This window comes from Apium graveolens, chromosome 4 (genome assembly GCF_009905375.1).
Source record: "Apium graveolens cultivar Ventura chromosome 4, ASM990537v1, whole genome shotgun sequence".
Classification (NCBI taxonomy): domain Eukaryota; kingdom Viridiplantae; phylum Streptophyta; class Magnoliopsida; order Apiales; family Apiaceae; genus Apium; species Apium graveolens.
The window spans coordinates 145331185-145356358 of NC_133650.1; positions in this window are offsets into that span (position 1 = coordinate 145331185).

Sequence of the window (25174 nt, forward strand, 5' to 3'; positions counted from 1 at the left end):
TATGAAAAACTTCTTTTAAAAGTCTTTAAATACCATCCCAACAGATTAGGAGTCCATAAAATCAATCTTACAACAGAATCAGGATTCCTGAAATTTAATATGGCGTGGCCGCCCTCAAATCCAGCGCGGCCGCCCTGAGTTTCTGACAAATGTGCGCGACCGCTTCCAAGACTAGCGCAGCCGCCCTGACCTTCTGGAATTTCTGTTTTTTCTTGCTTCCTTGACTTCAATTGCTGGTTTCTTTCATGCTAACTCCCGAGGCTCCATCCTAACACCCTTTTAGCATAAAAACAATGTAAAATCTATTCCTTCTTCGAAATATACCCTGAAATGCAAAACACTACAAAAACACATCCAAAATACAAATAACTTGAGTACAAATCACTAGTTCGAGCCTTTACGAAGCGTTCTAAGTGGATATAAATTCCACTTATCACTAAGATATTATGGTGCACAGGAATGTGCTACATACTTATTTAAACATAAGTTACTCCATCACTTTGATGGCTACAAAATCATTTAGCTTATCTGCTTAGAGTGTTTTGTAGGGTTATCATCAAGCTTACAACATATTCCTAACAATCTCCCCCAATTTATGTCTAATAAAATTATAGCAATAAATTTAGGTTAACTTGATGATAACAAAACACCCTAACAAGATTAACACAGTTAACGGTAGATAAGTTGGAAAATGCTTCAAATAAAAAAAGTTGAGTATGGTTACATGTCACTTCAAGATGCTCTTTTAGCCTGAACTGATCATTTCTTTCTTCTTGAAACTCTGGACCTCCTCCCCAATTTCTTGTTATTATCCTCAATTTGATTTTAGAGTTGTCTATGGAACTCAGCTTCATTGCCATCATTGGGATCCAGCTTATCCTGCATTTATCTGAGAGTTTCATTGCTGGATATTTGCAGCTGATCTTGAAGTCCGAAAAACCTTGTGACTCCTCTTTCATCCCTAAACTCCATCATCCAGTAAGGTCTCAAATGCACTGTATCACCAGTATGTGGAATAGTTAACACTCTAGACAGTGTATTTGGATCTCTCCAGCTTTGTCTAATTTGGTTTATCCTGTTGAGAACTTCAGTTTTGGTTGTCCTTGTGAAATCGAAATTCTTCTTTATAGCAGAAAACACCTTTATTAATACAATATGGCTTTCATTGAGGATTCTGTATAGAGGCCAAGTGATCTCGCTGCCTTCCTTATATCTAAACACTAATCTTTCTGGTAGCTTGGTGTTAGTAGCAATTCCCCTTACTTCATCAAGCTCATCCAGGTAGAGATTAAGGTCTATGAATTCCTTGATGTCACATATGAACAATTGATCATCTTTCCTGACTTTGGATTTGGGCTTGGAGATCACTTTATGCTGAGGCGGATTTGACTTGACTCCCACACTATTCCTCTTTCGTTTGTCCTTCTTTATGGTGGGTACTGGAATGTTCAAATCAGGTAAGGGTAGATTGTCCCAATCTATAGGTTCATCCTTGGGTATGGTAGGCTCACCATGAAAGTTGATGCCTGGATAAACCTTGGTTTCAACTGGTTCCTTAGTGGACTCGGTTGGTTGACTTAAAGTTATAGATTGAACTTGATCAGTTTCTATTTCAGTAGGACTAAATAGCCTTTATGCATTGGCCTTCCTTCTATTTCCTTTTACCCACTCTTGTCCTGAATCTTTCTTTTTTGGGTCATCAGCTAAATTTTCTCAGTTATATTTGAAGTAGCAGGCATCTCCAGTTTCTTTTTTCCTCCTTTAGTGGCCTGTTTCAATCTTTTTTTTGTGCTTCCAGTCTTGCTTTTTATTCGACTTTAGCTTTACCAAACTGAGGGTGTCCTGATATTACACAAATCAACTTGCCATGTCTATAGATTCTTGTTATTCTTTCTGTCAAGATGGCATCTTTGGTGGTCTTGATGCTTTTAATTAAGGCACCCATCAGTTATTTTCATCTGCCCTAGGAGGAGAATAATCAATCAACATTGGATGCTTTGCTGACATAATGACATTTGTCTGTTTGGGTTTCAGCACCAGAAAGTTGTTGAACTTATTCTTCATAGAGGGCTCACCATTTACTTCTTCTCCTAACTACATGTCTATTATGGTGATTGGTCTCAATTGAGTGAAATGTTTCACTGATTTGGCTTGAATAGCAGTTGAGCCAAAAACCTTCTCAATTTTGTCATCAATCTTCTTCATTTGCTCTTTTAACCCAAGCCCGACTGCTGCTAGATTGATTAGATCAATACTATCTACAGCTGGTGGTTTAGAGATAGTGATAGTCGATACTACCACTTTACTGACTTGAATATTCACATTCTTCTCCCCTTTTCTATCCTTCTCCCGTTTATTGAGTTGGACAGATGCATCCTTCTCCCCTTTTTGTTATCATCAAGTGGAGCAGGGTTTGAAGTTTAAGCAACCATCAGTTGTTGAAGTAATTGAGTCTAAGCTTCTTGTTTTGAAATTATCTTGACCACTGAGTTCTCAAGAGTTATCATTCTGGAACCCAATGCCTCAACCTTCTGATTGAGATCATTGTCCTTCCCGAGTTTTTGATGAATATCCGTTATAGTTGAATCAGGAAGTTTAACCTCTATTCTGTCATTGATGTCTTTCTTGACTGCATCAATAGCTTGTTTGAGCTCATCAACATCTTGATCGTGTTTATGAGTCTGAATTTTGTGCAGCTGCAGAGATTCAAGATGGGCTTCTAGAAGACTTTTGGTGCTGGTGTTGTTGGTGGCTTGAATGGAAGCTTGAGTTTGATGAATTAGTTTGAACAAGGTGGACTTGAGATGATGATAGTTGCAATCCTTTGAAAACATCCAAGATGGAGTTTCAATCTCTCCTCCTATGTTCCTGCCTACTTCTTCAACATCCTCTCCAAGAGAGTTATCACCAAAAGAGTCACCAGAATGATGGTCAAAGTCATCACCATATAGAATTAGAAGTGAACTGACTTCATCCTTGGCCCTTAGCATAGAAGCTGTAGTGTGCACCAAGTTTAAAGTCCGCTCAACAGCCTCATTACCCTGTCCAGCTAAAATTTGATATACTGGAACAAGATGTATAAGGACTGGGAATTTTGCGACGTGATTAAGTGAATAAAGTATAATTTTGTGGTGTAATTGTAAATTATGTGATTAAATAAGGGTTAAATGGTTTTGTTGGTTAATTGTCTTTATTGTATATTAGGAACTGGGAACGTAAAATGACCCGTTCCAATTTGACGAGTCAGCTTAGGGGATAAGCTTTGTTAATCTTAAAAGAGATTAAGGTATCTAAATATGAACTCTGTGTTATTATGTAAAATAGGAATGTTTAACTGGGTATTATATTCCAGTGATGTGTCAGATGATATAAAGAGAGTGATTGAGAAGCGTAATTGAAAACGCTCAGCGTCGGGCCGTTAGACAGGGCGCGACCCGTTACGCGAAAAGCGAATATGAATAAAAAGGGAAAGTTTGTATGATAGAATGTGTTTTGATATGAGTCATGATATGTGAATATGTTCTATTGCTTGAGAATATGCTTGATTATGTGCTTTGGTTATGATTATGTGCTTTGGTTATTTTTAAATGATTTTAAGGGATTCATTTGATTTAAAATAAGGTTTATTGAACCTTTAAATGTTTTTATAAAATTATCCGAGTATGGTCAGGACATAAAACTTGTTTTGTTATCTTTGAAATAGTCCTAGAGACTTTACAAAAATGATAGATGGATTTCTTTGGTGATCGGTGTATTTTAAAATGATTTTATGGAGTTAAAATGTTGTTTTCAACATAATCTTGTAAAATCCGTATTAAATCAAGCGTTCACTCTAAAATTATTCTAAAAATATGGCTGAAAAGCTAATTTCGAGATCTACATTCTAAAATTACTATTTATTGCATTTTCATCTTTTCTGAAAGAGTTATTCATTATTTAAATTCATTTTAGATTGTGAATAAAAGAGAATGGAAGAAAAGAAACCTTGCTAATTACTAAAATACCCATGCCCTTTTATTATAAAAACCCACTCTCCCCCTTTTCTTTTTCTTTCTTCACCCGGCTCTCTTCTCTCTCTCTTTTATTTTCTCTCATCTCTCTTCTATCTATCACTCTCGAAGTCTCTCTCTCTCTTTTCCTCTCGGTACAACCCTCTTCCTCCATTGATTTCTATGAATTCCTTCATGAAACTTCATTTTTAATCCATATATGGGCTTTAAATCTTGTGCATGTGTGTGTAGATGCTTGCATACGAGTGTGTGTGTGTGTGTGTTTGAGCTCGGTAATGAACCAAGGGCCGAGTTCTTGCTTCTTTTTGAATGTTCGACTTGAGTTTCTATGATTTTATTGATGATTGTGTATTGCATGTGTTAGTTGTTGTGTTTCTGGGTTAAAAATCATAGGTTCAAGGTTGGAAACCCCCTAATGGGTGCACTACCGTGAAACCACCGCCACCGGTGATGAACTCCGGTGAACTGGTGGTGAGTAATGATGTACAAACTGAACTCTAGATTATTAAAACTTGATTTTTTAAAAGTTGCATGTGTTGTTTGCTTAAATCCGAATGGTTCTTGATTTTTGAAAAGATTAAGTTGAATTTTTGTTGATGTAAATGGTTTGTTGTTTATTGTTTTTAGAAATTAGGTTGAGATGTGGTTTAAAGATCTAAAGTGATGCATGCATGTGGTATTTCTATAATTGTAGTAGTTGTCACTAGAGATCATGATGTAGGTAGTTAGATCGATGGATTAAAGATCAAATCGATGTTTGCATGTAATGTTTTTGGGGAATTCGAATGATATAATTTGTGTTATAGGAAATTAAGATGAATTATGTGATCAAGGTGTTGCTTATGTGCTCCCATGTGTTATAATGATGAATTGAGGTTAAATTTGAATAAATAGTGGTTGCATGTTAAGGAATGGTGTTGTATTTGGCAAGATTAGGATTTAAAGGAATCGTTTGATTTCTTGCTTGTGTTTTGTGATAAAGCCGAATGGATCTTAGTTGTAAAAGGGTTTATGTTATTCCCTAACAATACAATAAAAATTACAGAAGGGGGGTTGAATGTAATTCTGGCTTCTTTTTTGCGATTTTTAAAACTGTTCTAATTCAATAATATATAAGTGTTTGATTTGCAAAGTGCGGAATGAAAGAATTATATAGATCAAAACACAAGTAAGAAAAACACAGGTCTTTAAAACTTTCTGGTGGATTTGAATGTATCCACCAGATATATATATATATATATATATATATATATATATATATATATATATATATATATATATATATATATATATATCGAGAGAACCCTGTGAAGCTTGAAAAGCTTACAGCTGCTTTTATAAGTGAACAAACAAACTGCAGAGAAATTCTTAACAGTTACAGCTTTTTCTATTTCTCTTCTAAAATGTGTTTGCTTAGTTGTTTGTTCTACTAGTTACACTTGGTTTATATATCACCAAGTTTATATGGTAATAAGACAGGATAATAAAACAAAACCTATCAAGTCTAACTCCATGCTACTTCACTACTCTATTCCAGCATCTTTGAAAATCTTCATAACTTGCATTGAAATGGTAATGCTTCTTTGTTCTCAAAACCTTGCTAAACAGGCTGCCACATTCCTTTTGCAAACACCCAACGTATATGACTGTGTTGTCACTGTCAACAGATATTTGAATTGATCATCCGTCGGGTACATGCTTGTAATCCGTCGGGTAGCCTTGTTAATTATCGATCGGGTAGCTTTGTTGATCATCCTTTGGGTAGCTATTTGACACTTGACTCTATTTCATTTAGCAGAATTACAAGATATCTAATATTTACAATTAATCAACCTATCCTGCATATCTACTAGTAGTCAACATGACTCATATGCTACTACAGAATCTACATAAAGTTGTTTGCAGAAATGTGGTACATTACTCATAGTTACATAAGCTACTCACCCGGTGGATATCTATTAGTCATCCGTCGGGACTATATTGAATCATCCGTCAGGACTATAATTGATCATCCGTTGGGTACTACAAAATTCACTAAGTTAAATCTACTAAGGTGTTTTGTTTAGTTTATCATCAAGTACACAACATATTTCTAACAATCTCCCCCAATTTATGTCTACTGGAATTGTAGCCATAAATTAAGAGAAACTTGATGATAACAAAACATCCTAAAATACCGATTGAAAAATAGTAGATAAAACTGGTAAGTGCTACAATATTTACTGAAAATTGAACAATGCAAAGTACACAAAGAAATTGCTCACAATTTTTATCAAGGTGCTCCTCTAGTCTGAGCAGATGGATCTATTTCCTTGATTGTCTGGATTTCTTCCCAAGCCTTTCATTGTTTTCTTCTATCTGGTTTTGGAGTTGTCTGTGAAATTCAAGTTCACGAGCTTCTGAGAGATTTAGCATTTCCTGCATTTCCAAAAGAGTCTCATTGCTAGAGATACTCAATTGGTCCTCCAATCTGAAGAATCTTCAAACTCCTTTTTCAACCCGTGAATTCCATCAGCCAATAGGGCCTTAGATGCACTCTCTTTCCAGTAAAGGGAATAGATAGAGTTTTTGGAAGTGCATCTTTGGCTCTAGTACTCCTCATCTCCTCAATCTTCTTTAGAACTAGTCTTCTTGCAGTCACATTGTACCCAAAGTTCTTTTTGAAGGATGAGTAGATCTTTATTAGCATAGATTGGCTTTCTAGGAGAATCTTGTGAAGTGGCCATATGATCTCTTTTCCTCCCTTATATTTAAACACCAATCTTTCAGGAAGATGTCTGTGAGCATCATTTCCTCTAACTTCATCCAAATCATCTAAGTAAAGGTTTATGTCAGAAAACTCCTTGATGTCACAAATGTACAACATGTCTCCCTTGTTGACTGTAGATTTAGCTTTAATTGGGGTCTTGGATTTGGGAATCATAGGCTTTACTTTCTTGTTTGCTCTTGTCTTTGTCTTCTTTAGCTTTTTAAAGATAGGAAAATTTAGCTCAGGAATTGGTAGACTATCCTAGTCTACTGGCTCATCATTGGGAATTATGGGCTCACCATGAATGTTCCTTGTTGGATCAACCACCTTAAATTCTTCAAATACCACTGAGGGTTTTGATGTCTGAGTTGTAGTTGTAGGCTTTTTGGGAATTTGATCTTCCTTTTCCTCATTATTAAAGTCCAATTTTCTTTTGGAATGGAGCTTGTATCTGTATTTTCTTTTCTGTTGGGGTTCCTGTTGCATTTTTTGATCTTGAGGTTCAGAAATCACAGATGATTGTGCAGAGATCTCAGTTGAAGTCTTCATAGCCTGAAGTTTGGCTAAGAGAGCAGCTTGCTCCTTCTTTTGTTTGAGCTTCTTAGCATCTAAGGCAACTTGCTTCTTTTCTTGCCTTATTCTCTCTTTCTCTTCCTTTTTGGCTTCTACAAACTGAGGGTGTCCAGCCACCACACATATCTCTTTACCATTTCTGTAGATCTTTGCAATTCTCTTTTTAAGTGTTGAATATGTTGGATCCTTGTAAAATGCAATTGACCTAGCCAACAACTTCTTCTCATATGGCCTAGGTGTCTCATTCACAGTATCCATAGGATTTTTGTCTGAAAACTTTGGATAGTTTCTTTTAGGCTTTATGATGAAATTTTTTTTTGGAGATTTGATGCATGAAGTTTGACCCTTTTCCAGATAGTTCATACTTATGTCATTCACAGAGATTTTCATGACTTGAGAGTGATGACTGAAAACTTTATCTGGTTTCTGAATTGGCCCAAAATTTTGTTGTATATTTGCATCTATCTTTCTCCATTTTTCTTCTAGTTCCTTCTCTATAGCTGTAACATCAAGCATCTTAGGATTTGACTTTGACTCAAGCTTTTCAGCTGCTATTTAGATTAGATCAATGCTATCCAACACTGGTGGCTTTGTGAAAGCAATTGTTGGCACAATCACTTTGCTGACTTGTATTTTTAGTTGTAGCTCCCCCTCACTTGAGCCTTTCTCCCCCTCCCCCTTACTTGAGGTTTTCTCCCCCTTTTTGTTATCATTAAGTAGAGTGGAGGATGAAGATTGTGCAGCCAGTAGTTGTTATAGCAGTTGAGTTTGCTGAGCTTGATGTAGATGCATAGCTGTTAAAGAAGCTTCCATTGCAGTAATTCTGGTATCCAAGGAATCTATCTTTGTGGCAAGATCAGAATTCTTCCTGAGTTGTCTCTTAATATCAAGCATTGTAGCTTCTAGAAGTTTAGAATCCAACCTTTCAGAAATGTCTCTTTTCATTTGATCAATTTTACCTTTGATAGAAGTGACATCCTGAGTGTGTTGAAAACCTTGGATTTGTTATAATTGAAGAGAAGCAAGGTGTGCTTGTAGGAGCTTCTTGATGCTGGCATTTGTTGTGGATTGAAGAGCAGAGTGTATCTGACTTATAAGTTGAATGAGGGTGGTCTTGAAATAGTGTTCATCACATTGCTTTGAAAATGCCCAAGATGGCATACCAGATCTGGAACTAGGGCCTACTTCTCCCCTTATATTCTGTGACCCCTCTTCACTTGCATCACCAAAGAAATCAGCAGATTCCCCAGTCCCATAGTCAACATCATCATTAGCTCTAGGTGGCATAGCTGTGATGGCATCCTTGGCTCTTTGCATTGACTGGGTGGTGTGCACCAAATTCAGTATTCTTTCTGCATTTTCATTGCCCTGTCCAGCCAAAATTTTATATGCTGGAACAGGATGAGTAAATGCTTCAACATCCAAAGAGATGGAACTTATAACAACTTGATTATGCTGAGATAGTCTCTCAATGTCTGCATCATTGGCATTTATTGACTCACTAGCAATGATATCCACCCTTATTCTTCCCGTACCTGCATTTCTCTCAATTTCTCTCTCTTTTTGCATCAAGGGCTTCCCTTGGCTCCCCACCCTCACACCCTAATCTTCACCATCTAAGGTGGGACTCCTCTCACTCACTTTTGCCAGTCCTGAAGAAATGGACTGCATTTGTTCACTCTTTTTCTCTCCTTTTTCCTGGGAGTAACTCAGACTCTCACTCAAATCACTCCCTTCCCTCAGTCCTAAGAGTGACTGCACTACTACTAAGTCTTCTTCACTTGTAAGAATTGAAGAAATTTGAAGTTATGCAGAGACACCCGACGAATGATGAATATCCATCGGGTTAGTAGTATGTCTATCCGACGGATGACTACTGTTAGGCTTATCCGTCGGGATACAATCACTACTCGACGGATGATGAATATCTATCGGGATAGTAGAAATGAAAGAGTTTGGAGTGGAGACTATTGTAGACTCTGTGCAGATAGATGAAAATTTTGGCACAGATGTCTCAACAATCTCAGAAAGGAATGGTAAATGAGCCAACAAATCATCTAAAAGATGATGCTCACTTACTTGGATTTTTGGCTTCTCCAAGAGAGTTAAAGATGGAGAATTTGCAAGTGACGTATTGATCATGTCAACATCTAGTGAGTGTGTGGGAGAATTTGGTGTATCAGGTGCTTCAATTATGAGAGATTATGGCTGTGACTCCACATTTATTGGAGCCACATCAACCTGATTTTGAGAAGGTGCAGTGACTGGGTCTTTAGCATCAGTTTACACTAAGTGTGTGCCCAGTGCATCCCCAGTTGGTTTAGATTTCTTCTTTCTAGCATAAGTTTGGGGTGAGCTAGTGTCCCTTACCCTCTTGGAATGTGCTCTTGGATGAGAGCTTTGTTCAATAGTCACATCCTTTTGGGAGGATGTAACTAGTAATGAGCTTAAATCCTTTTTAAGCACTGCGGTTTGTTGAGAAACTGCAGCGTGGCTAGGCTGGGAAACACTCACCTTTCCAACCTTATTTTTAGGGCTTCTTTGATTTTCACCTTGTCCCTCACCTTTCTTACCCTCCTTCACACTCCCTTCTTTAGGTTTAGTAGATTCTACAACTGATTTCTTTCGAAAGAAATGAGGGGGGCTTTCTTAGCTTTGAATTTTGGAATTTTAGTTTTGGAAGCTTGGGTAGGCATCTGTTTGGTCATTGTTACAGATGTCATAGCTACACTAGAAGGCAAAGAAATGTGTGAGGTAGGAAGAGTAGAGACAGTAGAAATTACCTCACTTACCTGAGGTCCCTCAATTACTGGAAAATAGTATAAGGGTACCTCCTTGTGATGATTTACTCTATTAAGATCTGCAATTATTCTTTTTTCTTGAACCCAACAATTCAGCTTGTTGGTTGGGTTCTCAATCACTATATTCTCAATAAGATGGTTAGCAAGCATCATAAAGAATCTAGCATAATAGACACTTTTACCTCTTTTATTAAGTTCTCCTAACTTAAAGCCTAACTCAAACAAAACCAAGTCACTAAAATTTAAATACTTATCAGTAACTAGCATGTAAAGCATGTTAAGCATGGATATATTGATAGAATCAAAATTACTAACCTTTCCAGAAAACACTTTAGTTACTACATCACACATATAACTCCATTCTTTTCTATGACCCAACCTTCTAATTTCACTTAATTTAGAGGTAGTGAGTGCATAGCCCATAGAGTTATGCATGTTAACAATATCAGTGTCTGTGTGTGGAGTAGTAACATTGTTATCAGGGATTTTAAAGCATGCTTTGACAATATCACTATTTATGCAAAATTGCTTACCTTTTAGAGTGAAAGTGATGGTCTTGTCTGTTGAGTTGTACACTGCAGTTGTCCATATCTCCTCTACAACCTTACAGTAAATAGTGGGTGATTCTAGCATGGCATAGTTAAGTTTGCAGTTCTTCATAAAATCCATCATTTTGTGATAGTCACCAGACTGTTGAATCTCCTTGTTTACTAAAGCAAAGAAGTTGTTTTTCTCATAGATGTAACCAGTTTGAGACATGATTTTCACTACAGGTGCCATTGCTAAAGATTTGAAAGTTTGCAGAGAAAGAATTTGCTTTTGAGAAGAAAGAAGTTAGAGCAATTGAATCTTGAGAATGATAAAAGAAAAGAATGAAAAAAATTTAGCTTTTATACTATCTCAAAGATAAACTGACAAAAGTGAAATAAAGGACCAATATAAATTGCCCAAGATAGCCGTGTAAAAATGAATAAATTGTAAAAATTCCATCACTTATCCGTTGTGCCATGCTTACAAACTGTAAATATACTCGACGGATAATGTTCAGAGAATTAACGGCTAGGATTGAGACAATTCGGCGGATGAAGATAGAAGAGTTATCCGTCGAGTTATAAAATATTTTAGAAAAATAATTGATTTTTATTGGAAAATTGTATTCCGATGGATGATCAAACTCGATGGATAATGATCATCCATCGGGATGTAAATTTTGACTTAGCCAAAATTTCATCCAAAGCAGAAAAATCAATTAAATTTCTGGCTACATTGCAACTTGCAAAAATATCTGAAATGATTCAAGAAAAATTAAGCATACATAACTCACTTACCAAACTTGAAAAGGTGGATTTATTAAGTGGCTTGGTAAATATATCTGCAAGCTGCTTTTCACTTGGAACAAAATGCAGTTCCATAGTACCATTCATCACATGTTCCCTTATAAAGTGGTACTTGATGTCTATGTGCTTTGTTCTTGAATGTTGTACTGGATTTTCAGTGATGGCAATTGCACTTGTGTTATCACAGAAAATAGGAATCCTATCCACTTGTAGACCATAGTCCAACAATTGGCTTTTCATCCACAAAATCTGTGCACAGCAACTACCAGCAGTAATATATTCAGCTTCAGCTATAGAAGTAGAAACTGAATTTTGGCTTTTTACTGAACCAGGACACAAGTTTGTTCCCTAGAAATTGACAGGTTCCTGTTGTACTTTTTCTGTCTATTTTACAACCTGCATAATCTGCATCTGAATAACCAGTTAGATCAAAACCAGAATCTCTAGGATACCAAATGCCAAGTTTTGGTGTTCCCTTGAGATATGTAAAAATTCTCTTAATAGCTACTAAATGAGATTCTCTAGGATCAGCCTGAAATCTAGCACAAAGACAAGTAGCAAACATTATATCTGGCCTACTAGCTGTCAAGTACAGAAGTGAACCAACCATGCCCCTATAACTTGAAATATCCATAGACTTTTCAGTAGTGTTTAATTCAAGCTTTGTTGCAGTGGCCATGGGAGTTTTTGCAGATGTGTAATCCATTAGATCAAACTTCTTTAAAAGATCATGAATGTTTTTAGTTTTACTAATGGATATTCCATCACTAACTTGCTTAACTTGCAAACCAAGAAAGTAAGTTAGTTCTCCCATCATGCTTATTTCATACTTACTTTGCATCAATTTGGCAAACTTTTTGCAAAGTTTTTCATCTGTAGAGCCAAATATAATATCATATACATAAATTTGAACAAGTATACTAGAGCCATTAACATTTCTAAAGAATAAAGTTTTATCAACAGTACCTCTTGTGAAGTGATTTTTCCAAGAGAAACTTTGATAAAGTGTCATACCAGGCTCTAGGTGCTTGCTTCAGTCCATAAAGTGCTTTCAAAAGATAGTAGACATGATTTGAGAAATTTGGATCTTCAAAACCAGGGGGCTGACTAACATAGACTTCCTCCTCCAAATCTCCATTCATAAAAGCTCTTTTGACATCTATTTGATAGACCTTGAAATTGGCATGAGTTGCATAGGCTAAGAAAATTATGATGGCTTCAAGTCTTACAACATGAGCAAAAGTTTCATCAAAATATATTCCTTCTTGTTGACAATAGCCCTTATCAACCAATCTAGCTTTGTTCCTTACTACTATGCCATTTTCATCTATCTTAGTTCTGAATACCCATTTGGTGTCAATTGGATTCTTTCCTTTAGGCTTGGGGTACCGAATTTCATACCTTGTTCCTCTCAAATTAGTTTATCTCCTCCTACATAGCTAAAATCCAATCAGGATCCAACAAAGCTTCTTCTACCTTCTTTAGTTCTTCCTTAGATAGGAAGCTGCTGTATAGACATTCTTCTTGAGTTGCTCTCCTAGTTTGAACTCTAGAAGACACATCACCAGTGATGAGCTCAAAGGGGTGATCTTTTATCCATTTTCTTTATTGAGGTAGATTAGCTCTAGATGAAGATGCCTCATTGTTGTCTTGATGTGTGACTGAGTTTTGATTATTACACTACACCATATATGGCCTATTGCAACCCCCTCCCTAAAAAATGTTACCTAATATGTTACCTTAAATAGGATAGTTATGAGCTAATTTAACATTGTCTTTTTATGTTACCTTAGCCAAAGACAAGGTGTTGCATTAGCTACAAAGTGTTACAACTTCAAACATATTTGTGAAAGTGTTACCTTAGAGTATTAAAATATAAATATAATATTTCCTTAAGAGATTAAATATTAATTTAAATTCATTATAAAAAAATTGAGGTGATATTAAAATTTAAATAATTAGAAACATGATACATGAATATTGTATGCAGAATTTTTTTAAAAAAAATCAAAATAATAATTTCAAAAGTAGTATATTTTAAAATATATATGTAATATGAATTGAAAGTAAAAACACACGTATTATAGGGTCGACCTCCATTTCGTTTCTTTGTGTCCAAGTCATATTAACATGATGACTAAACTCAAATTTTCGAAATAAAAAATATTACAAATGTGACATATGAATTTATATAAAAAAATAAAATATAAAAAGAGTATAATCATTAAAATATTATTTATTACAAAATATTTTAGTTTTAGTCCCAGATAGTCCAAATTATGGGTTTGGGCTTGTAATTTTTAGACTAGGGCTTCTAATTTTCAGACCGGGGGATTTTTGTGAAAAAGCCGCCCAAAACTTTTCAGATAGTTCAAAAATTTGGCAAGCCGCTAAACACTCCCTCTTATTATTTCTACCCAGGCCGCTAAACACCCCCTCTCTCTAAACACTCTCTCTTCCTACACTATCTCTCTCGCTACCGCTCTCTTTCTCTCTCACCACTCGCTACCACCCTCTCTTACTATCACCTACTCTCGTTAGTACGTAATTAATGTTTCATCTCAAATTAGGGTTAATTAGGTTTCATCTCAAATTAGGGTTAATTGGGTTTCATCTCAAATTAGGGTTAATTGGGTTTCATCCCAAATTAGGGCTTCTTCATTTCATTTCATTTCGGGTCTTCTTCATTTTCAGCATTTGATTTAAGGGATTTTCGATTTATGATTCTCTCTATAGTTTCGTTATTTAGTGGATACATGTTGTTTGTTTATTTTTACCTTTTAATTTTTAATTTTTATTTTAAATTTTGTTGTGAGATTTTATATATGTTGGGTTTAAATATATTTTGTTGTGATATTTTCAATTTTGTTATGATATTTTTTTTATAATTGTGTTTATGTATTGTTTATGTGCCTCACTGTCACTCCTACTCTGTTTTCTAATTCATATATAATTTGTGTGTTTTGTTTTAATCAGAACAAAGCAGGAGATATGATTTAGAATCACTTGGATATGTTCTCATGTATTTCTAAGAGGAAGGTAGCTATGTTCTTTTTGTTGATTACACCTGTAACTGCAGCAATACTTATCTTTTTGTTAAGCATATGTTTTTCCGTGTTCTGTAGACTCCCTTGGCAGGGACTGAACGCAGGAAACAAGAAACAAAAGTATGAAAAGATTAGTGAGAAAAAGGTTTCAACTTCTATAGAGGTATTATATGTATTATATTTTTATTGAGAGCTTGCTGATTCAAGCGAATAGGCTCAACTTGAATCTGACTAGAGAGGGAACTGTTTGAACTTAGGTATTATGAATAGGTATTATATGTATTATATATATATTATGTATTTGACTGGACTATAATGAAATACCAGCAATCACAACTTGCAAATCCTCCATATCGTGTTCTTGTAAGCCTTGCCCTTTCGGGAGATTCTCTATCTTGGTTTAGTAACTACAATTATGCTTAGTTAATATAATTCTCTTGCAAACAGGGAGCTGCTGTTGGTACAAGTTCTGGGGTGCATCCAACTGCTACCAATGTTAATAGACAATCAGGTTGGACTTGTTTAGCTATTCCTGTACAAGCTATTATAATACTCAATCAATTGTGGTCTTCTTCCCTAATCTCTCCTTATATAAACAGATTCATTTTTTTAAATAGCAGCATTTTTATTTTTATTTAGCTAGTATTAAAGGGGCTGCGAAGTGATTAAACTTAAGCTCTTAGTTAAGCCCAAATAACCACTGTGATGTTCTTATAGAAAATTAACGGTTTATGATGTTATAATCAAGCAGGTGGTGATGAAGATAGGCTCACTGGTTGGTCTTCATCAAATCCATCTCGTAGTAGAAGTAGCGGTCTGCCTTTTATTTCCAGAAGCTTATCCAAACAAAAAAATCCTGCTACGTATGAAGTAAGTTGTAATTGCACTATTAAAAACAAATGCCTAAATGAAATGAGAAGATAAAACAAAATGGATTTATTGGCATTTGCATTCAAGGTTAAAGAGTGTGAGACTGGTTATATTAATGTTCAGTTGGTTTTGTGCAGATACTGAATGTGGGGTATTGTTAAGTATGTTAGATGTGTTCTAAGCTACACGAAGTTGATGTTATAATATATAATATTGATGAAATTTACTTGTACATGACTGCTGCTATATAGTAATTTAAGGTTTTTCCAAATTACTTTAATGGTATACCCAATTTACTTCTGGGTTCCCATCAAGTCAATGGTTTTGTGGGAGTTCTCCATTGTTGTTGCATATGTAAAGATTTGTTTTGTTCATAGATTTGACATCCAAAGTAACTAGTGATGTCCCCAACTATCTGATAATGCAGAATCTTTTTAAATGTTGATACTTGTTATGATTAGTCCACATATTTGTTTTGGTAGAATTGGTATTGTTTCCATAGCTACAAGTTATTAAGGATATACATTGTTGTATGTAAAATTTTGCCACCAGGTCCATGTTGAAGTTACAGGTCCGGATGTTGACATATTTGATCCTGAAAAGGTCTTTGTAGACACTGTTATGAGACCCTTAATACAGAAGTTTCCATGTCTAAAGGTAGTAATGGAGCATGTTACTACTATGGATACAGTTAAATTTGTCGAGTCATGCGATGGAGTTATTTTTCATTTGTTTGTTTATTCACCCTCGTCTTTTCTGTTTTATCATTCTTTTATATTAAAATTTTAGTTTGGCTATACATAAGTTAGTAATAGCTTCATATATCTGTTTTGACATATTAAAACTCTTTATACTTATCCAGAAAGTGTGAACAACAAGTTTAACATTAAGACTTTTGTCAGGGCTTCTTGCTGCAACTGTTACCCCACAACATCTTGTTCTCAACAGAAATTCTATCTTTCAAGGAGAATTACAACCATACAATTACTGTCTTCCAATACTTAAAAGAGAGGTTCATAGTATGTTTTTTCCCCTTTACTTTAATTGTACACTTACATAAAGGTTGAGATGAGGTGCTGATGCATACTTGGGCTGTTTCTGTAATGTTTGTCTTGTGCTTTGGTGTTTCTGTAATTTTTTTATTAAATTATATTTTTGTTTCTCTGATTAGTAGTATCCTGAGATTAGATTCATGGGAAGAGTATTTCACCAAACTTAATCATGGTACTAATATAGTTCATTATAATAAATTAAAAGACGAGTTCTTTAATAATTAAGATTATGAGGGTTGAGCACTAGGATTAAATTAAGGGGGACACAGAAAGTTGTAGCTAAAGAGAGAATTAATTAAGGTTGTAGCCTAGTCACAGTATTCACCGTATGTTTACTTCACACGTTACACCCTCTACTCATTTAATTTCTTCTTGTGTTTAATTTCTGTAATCCTAGTTTATATTATTAATATACGTATATTTGTGAATGAGAATAAACAAAGATCAGTGGACAAATGTAACAACGAGAGATGGACATATTTATAGAGTGGGGGGAGGGATGGACTAAGGTTACCATTGGGTGTTTGAGAGATACGGCCTTAAATGCCCCTCATCTTTTTTATAATATATTATTATTATTGTTATTATTATAATATTGTTATATCAATTATTGTGATGTTGTTTTAAGCTAAATTTGCACCCGGGAATATTATTATACGCAACACAGGCGGACACGTTAAACGGTACACTCGCTTCATTTTTCGACTCATTGTTTGATTACTCCTTTCCTAGAATAGTATTTTTAATTTCTTTAATTCAATTTATACAATCTAAATAAAAATTACCATTTTTGTACGATTCTATTACTATGTTAAATATATAGCTTGTAATGTGTTCCATATCTTGATTGAATAGCTTGTAGCATTCAATGGTCCGTACTGTGATAGTTTCACTCCGAAAAATTCATACAACCCTAAGATGTGGACTGAAAATTGTTGTCTGGTTAATATAGATAAGTTAACATGTTTGATTTAACTACTTACTATAATGTTATTTTGTTTCATTATATATTATTATCTCAATTATATTAACAGATTATGATTTGAATGGACTGTGTTTATATAGATTTGAGAATTGGGGTCAGAGTGTTCATCACAGGCCTGCAGAAGATGTTGCATTTTCTGTTGCTTGCTTTTTCCAACTCAATCGCTCAGTAATGAACTATTACATGGCTTACTGATAAATTTTCTGAAGTTGGAGAAATATTATACTTTTTTAGTTTTTAGTATTATTTTTTAAGTTTATAATATTATGCTAATGTAATGTAAAGAACGTGAATTAGCTTGTTTAGTTAAGAATACTGTGGTTGTCGATTTATACTTGTGATGTTTGGATGTCCTTATGTTATTTAGCGTTTGGTTTACATGTTTGGATCATGTTCATATAGATCCGTTTGTGGTAATGAAATGGTATACTTTTAAATAGTAGTTTTTTATTTTGTTTCTTGTAAAATGTTACAGTAGCTTATTAAAGTGTTATAATAGTTTGTTAAAATGTTTCAATAGCTAAGTTACATATGTTACAAAAACTACTAAAGTGTTACCCTGGGTACATAATTGATACAAGCAAAAAGTGGGACCTACATGCCATGTCACCACTGTGAGCCCACATGCCACGTCAGCATGCCATGTAATCATCTCACTCCCACCGTGGGCTCCCTGTGGGCCCTAATGTGGGTCCCACTTTTTTAAACACATTTTAGAAATCTAAGGTAACATAAAAAACAAGTTACAACTGATCTCTCTTTCTGTTGCATTAGCAAGCTAAGGCAACATATAAACAAGTTAAAACACGATGTTGCCTTAGGCACCAAAGATGTTACCTTAGACCCCTAAGGCAACATAGAAAAACCTATCATTAAGAAAATGTTACCTTAGCTTAAAAGTGGGGCAAGAGCAACATATTTACCCCCTAATGCAACATTTTTTTGGTGTTACGGTAGGCATTTTATGGTGTAGTGATAGAAACTCCCCCTGAGTTTGTGAATCTTTGACTTGAGAAATGGGAATTTTCCGTTAGTGATCTATTCTGACTTTCAGCTTCTCCTAATGACCCGACGGATGGTGCACTTTGTTTTCCGACAGATGAGGCTGATTGTCTCCCGACGGATAAAGCAGATTGTCTCCCGACGGATGAAGCATTTTCCAACTCGACAGATGTTGAATTTTGTGCTTTATTTGTAGTAGATTTTTCTGCATTATCCTTTGCCATTGTTTCCTGAACACTTTCATCATCACTATCATCACTAACCATCTCCACATTATCAAATTTGAGGCTCTCATGAGAATCTTCATCTTGCAATCCTTCAATCTTTTTATCATCAAACATAACATGTATTGATTCCATAACAATGTTGGTTCTTAGATTGTAGACTCTATATGTTTTTGCCACAGCATATCCAACAAAAATTCCTTTATCTGCTTTAGCATCAACCTTCCCATGTTGATCAGTCTGATTTCTCAAGATATAACATTTGCAGCCAAAGACATGAAGAAAATTTAGAGTTGGCTTCTTGTTATTGAACAATTGATATGGTGTCATGCATTTTGCTTGATTCGCCAAAGAAATATTCTGAGTGTAGCAGGTAGTGTTGACAGCTTCAGCCCAGAAATATGTTGGTAACTTTGATTCTTCAAGCATTATCCTTGCAGCTTTAATAAGAGATCTATTTTTCCTTTCTACCACTCCATTTTGTTGTGGGGTTCTTGCTACAGAAAACTCATGCATTATTCCATTATCTTTACAAAATGATCTTATCACAGAGTTCTTTAACTCAGTTCCATTGTCACTCCTGATTCTTCTTACTTTGAAATCAGGATGATTATTGACTTACCTTATATGATTGATGATGATTTCACTAGCCTCATCTTTAGACTTTAGGAAATATGTCCAAGAGAACTTTTAGAAATCATCTAAAATTACTAGGCAAAATCTTTTCCTTGAGATGGACAACACATTGACTGGTCCAAACAAATCCATGTGTAGCAATTGTAAAGGTTCTTTAATTGTTGAATCAAGCTTCTTTCTGAATGATGCTTTAATCTGTTTTCCCTTTTGGCAGGCATCACACAGTCCATCCTTAGAAATCTCCACTTGAGGAATGCCTCTAACCAGTTCTTTCTTGACAAGCTCATTCATGGTCTTGAAGTTTAGATGGGATAGCTTCTTGTGCCACAACCAACTTTCATCTTGACTTGCTTTACTGAGAAGACAAGTAACAGATTCTGCATTTGATGATTTAAAGTCAGCTAGATACATATTTCCTTTTCTCACTCCAGTAAGAACCACTTTGTTGCTTCTTTTGTTTGTCACAACACAGGCTTCTGAGTTGAAGGTTATTGAATTGCCCTTGTCACAAAGCTGGTTGATACTCAACAAATTGTGCTTGAGACCATCAACTAGGGCAACCTCTTCCATGATGACATTGTCTTTTGAAATTAAGCCATATCCCACAATATAACCCTTGTTGTCATCTCCAAAGGTAATACTTGGGCCAACTGTTTCCTTGAACTGTGTGAGTAGGGTAGAATCTCCAGTCATGTGCCTTGAACAACCACTATCCAGGTACCAAAGATTCTTTCTGTTTCCCTGCACACATCAAAATCAAATCAAGTTGATTTTGGTACCCAAGTTTCCTTGGGTCATGCCTTGTTAGCTTTCTTCTTTGGTTTCTTAGGTTTGATCTCATTTGACTTGGGAATATCTGATTCATCCTTAGTCATTTGAGTTGGACCTTTGAAACCAATCATTAAAACAGAATTATCATGCACACTTTGATTAACAGGGAAAGGCATGCTATTTGCAAACATGTTATTCCAGTAAGGCATGCTAAATGGCATTTGAGCCATACTAAATGCAATATAATAAGGATTAGGTGCAAATGGCATATTAGCAAATTGTGCATTCATATTCTGAGCAGACATAGCATTCATAGGCATAGAAGGCATGGCAGTCATGTTGGGAAAAAAAAGAGGGTACAGATATGGGAGTTGGCATGGCAAGTTTGCAATTAATAGACAAATGATTAACACTACCACACTTAACACAAATTTTTCTTGGGGAATATTTATCAGGTGTGTAGTTGTTATGTTTGTTAATCCTTACTTTCCCATTTCTATTATTTTTCCTTTTAGCTTCTGTTTTAACCTTAATCTTCTCCAATCTATCATTCAATTGCTTGATAGACATATGACCAACATTAACTTTGTTCTCCTTCTTCACTTAACTTGATTCTCCTGGAACAAAGTTTTTGAAAATTGATCCATATTTCTCATTCATCTTGGCAAGTTTGGCTTTGCTCACAGGTTTGCTTATAACCGACGGATGAGGATTTGTGTCACTCGACGGATAATCCTTTTGCTTATCCGAAGGATGACTCTCATCATCCGTCGAGTCCACATCTGTTAGCAATCTTTCAACCAAATTGGATTCCAGCTTCTCATTACTCTTTTTCCAGGATGCATCACAAAAGGACTCAATACCTTGAACTTTAGTGATTTGAGCATGAACATCTCTGGATGATTTCCATGCCTTAATCACCTCTTGTTCTAGTTCAAGTTGCTTCTTCAAAATCTCTTCTTTCTTCAAGGACTCAGTTAATTCATCCTTAGCAATCTTACACTCAATTCTCAATTTTTCAAATTCAATAAACTGAGATTCTAGCACATTATTCCTCTCATTTAAAAATAAATTATTTTCTTTAAGTTTAGCATTTTCCTTAGTGAGTGACTTAAGTGTAACACGCAAGTGATATAATTCTGTAGACATGTCATTAATTGCATCATTACACTCAGCTTTAGATAGATGTGCTAGGTTAGTGGTGATTACCTGATTACTTGAAGAACTAGTTTCTGTTTCATCAGACTTGGCCATTAGGGCTAGATTGACATAGCTGACATCCTCATCTTCATCCAAACCATCAGCTGCCTAGTCATTTTCCTGTTTAATGAAAGCCCTTTCCTTTTGCTTGAGCAACTCAAAATACTTATGTTTATAATCAACAGGCTCAAACTTCTTTTTGTTGGAATCTGATTTTCTACAATCACTGTCAAAGTGCCCTGCCAAGCCACATTTGAAACATTTGAATTTAGATTTATCCACCATGTTTCTATTTGGCTTGGCTGCTCCAAATTTCTTTTTGAACTTGAGCTTGGAAAATCTTTTGGAAAGAAAAGCTAAATGCTCATCAATATTATCCATGTCATCTTGGCTCAAATTGTCTTCATTTCCAGCTACCAGCCCTTTACCCTTGTTCTTATAGGCCTTTGAAGTAGACTCGACAGCTTCTACCTTCATCTCTTTCTCTTTTTCTAACTCAACAACCAGTGCTATGGACCCTCCTTTCTTCCTTCCTTTCTCCATCCTCTCATCTTGCTCTATTTCAAGCTCATAAGTTTTCAGGATGCCATACAGTCTCTCCAAGATAAACTCCTTGTAGTCTTGAGAATTTCTCAATGAGACTATCATTGGTTTCCATTCCTTTGAAAGAGATCTAAGGAACTTGAGATTGAAGTCTTTTGTCTGATAGACTCTTCCATGCAACTTCAGAGCATTTAGTAGTTTTTGAAATCTACTAAAAATGTCAGTGAGAGACTCACTATCTTCACAATGAAAGTGCTCATATTGCTGAATTAGCAGCTGCATCTTATTCTCCCTTACTTGCTCAGTACCATCACATATAATATGAATTGTGTCCCAAACCTCCTTGGTTGTTTTGCAGTTAATGATTTTATCTAACATATCACTATCAACTCCATTGAACAATATATTCATGGCCTTCTTATCTTTCCTGACTTGCTCAATATCAGGATCTGACCATTCATGCCTAGACTTGGGAACAGATGGTTCATTCCCTGTTGCAGCTCTCATTGGTACATGAGGACCTCTCTCTATGCAATCCACATAGGCCTCATCTTGAGAAAGAAGATGTAGGAGCATCTTCACCTTCCAGTGGTGACAATTGTCTTTGTCTAGAAATGGAATCTTAACTCCAACATTTTTCTTGTTCATCTTGCTATTTGTTGTGATCTTTAAACTCTTTGTACTTCAAAAGCTTGCTCTGATACCAATTGTTATTCCTCGACAATACAATAAGAATTAGAGAAGGGGGGTTGAATGTAATTCTGGCTTCTTTTTGCGATTTTTAAAACTGTTCTAACTCAATAATATATAACTGTTTGATTTGCAAAGTGCGGAATGAAAGAATTATATAAATCAAAACACAAGTAATAAAAACATAGGTCTTTAAAACTTTCTGGTTGATTTGAATGTATCCACCATATATATATATATATATATATATATATATATATATATATATATATATATATCGAGAGAACCCTGTGAAGCTTCAAAAGCTTACAACTGCTTTTACAAGTGAACAAACAAACTACAGAGAAATTCTTAACAGGTACAACCTTTTCTATTTCTCTTCTAAAATGTGTTTGCTTAGTGGTTTGTTCTACTAGTTACACTTGGTTTATATATCACCAAGTTTACATGGTAATAAGACAAGATAATAAAACAAAACCTATCAAGTCTAACTCCATGCTACTTCACTACTCTATTCTAATATCTTTAAAAATCTTCATAACTTGCATGGAAATGGTAATGCTTCTTTGTTCTCAAAACCTTGCCAAACAGGCTGCCACATTCCTTTTGCAAACACCCAACACATGTGACTGTGTTGTCACTGTCAATAAATATTTGAATTGATCATCCGTCGGGTACATGCTTGTTATCCATCGGGTAGCCTTGTTGATCATCCGTCGGGTAACTTTGTTGATCATCCGTCGGGTAGCTATTTGACACTTGAATCCATTTCATTTATGCAGAATTACAAGACATCTAATATTTATAATTAATCAACCTATTCTGCATATCTACTAGTAGTCAACATGAATCATATGCTACTACAGAATCTGCACAAAGTTGTTTACATAAATGTGCTACATTACTTATTGTTAAATAAGTTACTCACCCGGTGGATATCAATTAGTCATCCGTCGGGACTATATTGAATCATTCGTCGGGAATATAATTGATCATCCGTCGGGTGCTACAAAATTCATTAAGTTAAACCTACTAAGGTGTTTTGTTTAGCTTATCATCAAGTACACAACATATTCCTAACAATTTATTTCTAATAAAAGTGGTTGATTTGATCCTAGGGTTTCACTATATGAATGCATGTAAGATTAATAAGAATTATTTGGTTTATTTGTTAGTTTTGGTTCGAATTATGTGAAATAAAAGGAAGGATTAAGTCTTTTTGATATAGGATTGTACAATCATTATTATAACTCAAGTATAGAGTTTAGGTATAAGGATTGTATGCTATGTGTTATGGTTTCGTCATAATACGTGATTCGATGACTAATTAATTTGAAGTATACGACTATATTGTATATCGTACTATATGAATATGATCGAGTATATACTCTTAGAGTATTGTGATAAGGGATACTTGTTAAGCGTTCTGGGAATGTTGAGTGAGAATATAATTAGGGTTTTGATTGTTGGATTGTAGATTCGGAGCGTGAAGGCATTCAGGCTAGGAAAGGGAAAGGTGTTCTAGGTGGTAGTAGATCAACCCTTGTAAAATAGGAAAGCGAATTCAGGCAAGTAACTCTGCCTACTTGTATAAGTTGTGTATTAAAAGGATATTGATGATGCCATGATAGAGTATTGATCTTTTATAACACTTGTGATAACCTTTATTGAATCTCGAACCCTGATATTGATTCTTGTACCATACCTATTATTGATTCCTTGAAAAACCCTGATAGTGTTCTTGTAATGACTTGATATGATTATTGTTTAAACCCTTACTATAAACCTATTTATTCATACCTTGATTACCTATTGATTCCTTTGGATACCTTAAATTCTTTTTAACCTTATAAGAACCTTTATGAACTCCCTTGCGTAATGATCCTTCATTCCTTTGTTTACCTTATTCTTTAATGATACTCAGAACTGTTTTAATTCCCTAACTTGTATACCTTGTTTATCATTTGATCAAGATTCTTAGTATTGATCTTTTCTTACCTTGATCCGTTCACTTTCTTTGAATTCTTGAAATTGAACTTAAGAATGATTTTCGACTTGAAAGAGTCTGAATGATTTCATATTTTTGGTAATGATAAAATGAACTTATTAAAACCTTTATTTTCCAACACAAGGTTTTCCAAATGAAATCCTGATGGATTGGATTGAGACGTAAGAGACTAGTGGGACTAGTCTAGTCATATAAGAGACTAGCGGGGCTAGTCCAATTTAAGGCTGAAATTATGCCATAGGTACCTTAAAAAAAGATGGTGGTCGGTACGGGCTGATCACCCGTATTATTATTTATGAAAGTTAAAGTAGTCCAATCAAGGGTTTCCTAATCACTTTATAAATATATTTGAATACATTGCCTTAGCAAATTGCTTCTTTAAAAATGAAATGGTTTAAAATGATTTGAAATGAGTTGACTGTGATATTGTTTAGCCTACAGCTTGAGAACCCTGATTCTTGTTCTGATTGTTATCAATCATATAATTGATTCCCAGAGTTGAATAGATTCTTGCTTTTAATTTGAAAGATCCTTGAGATCCTGTTAATGATTTGTGATGAATGTCAGTTTTTGCCCTATCTCGAGCCTTGATCCTTGGAAGCCCAACTATTTCTTCATAACCCTTTCATAGCCCAAAGATAGAAATCATCCACCTAGAGATTTAAAGTAGAATGCC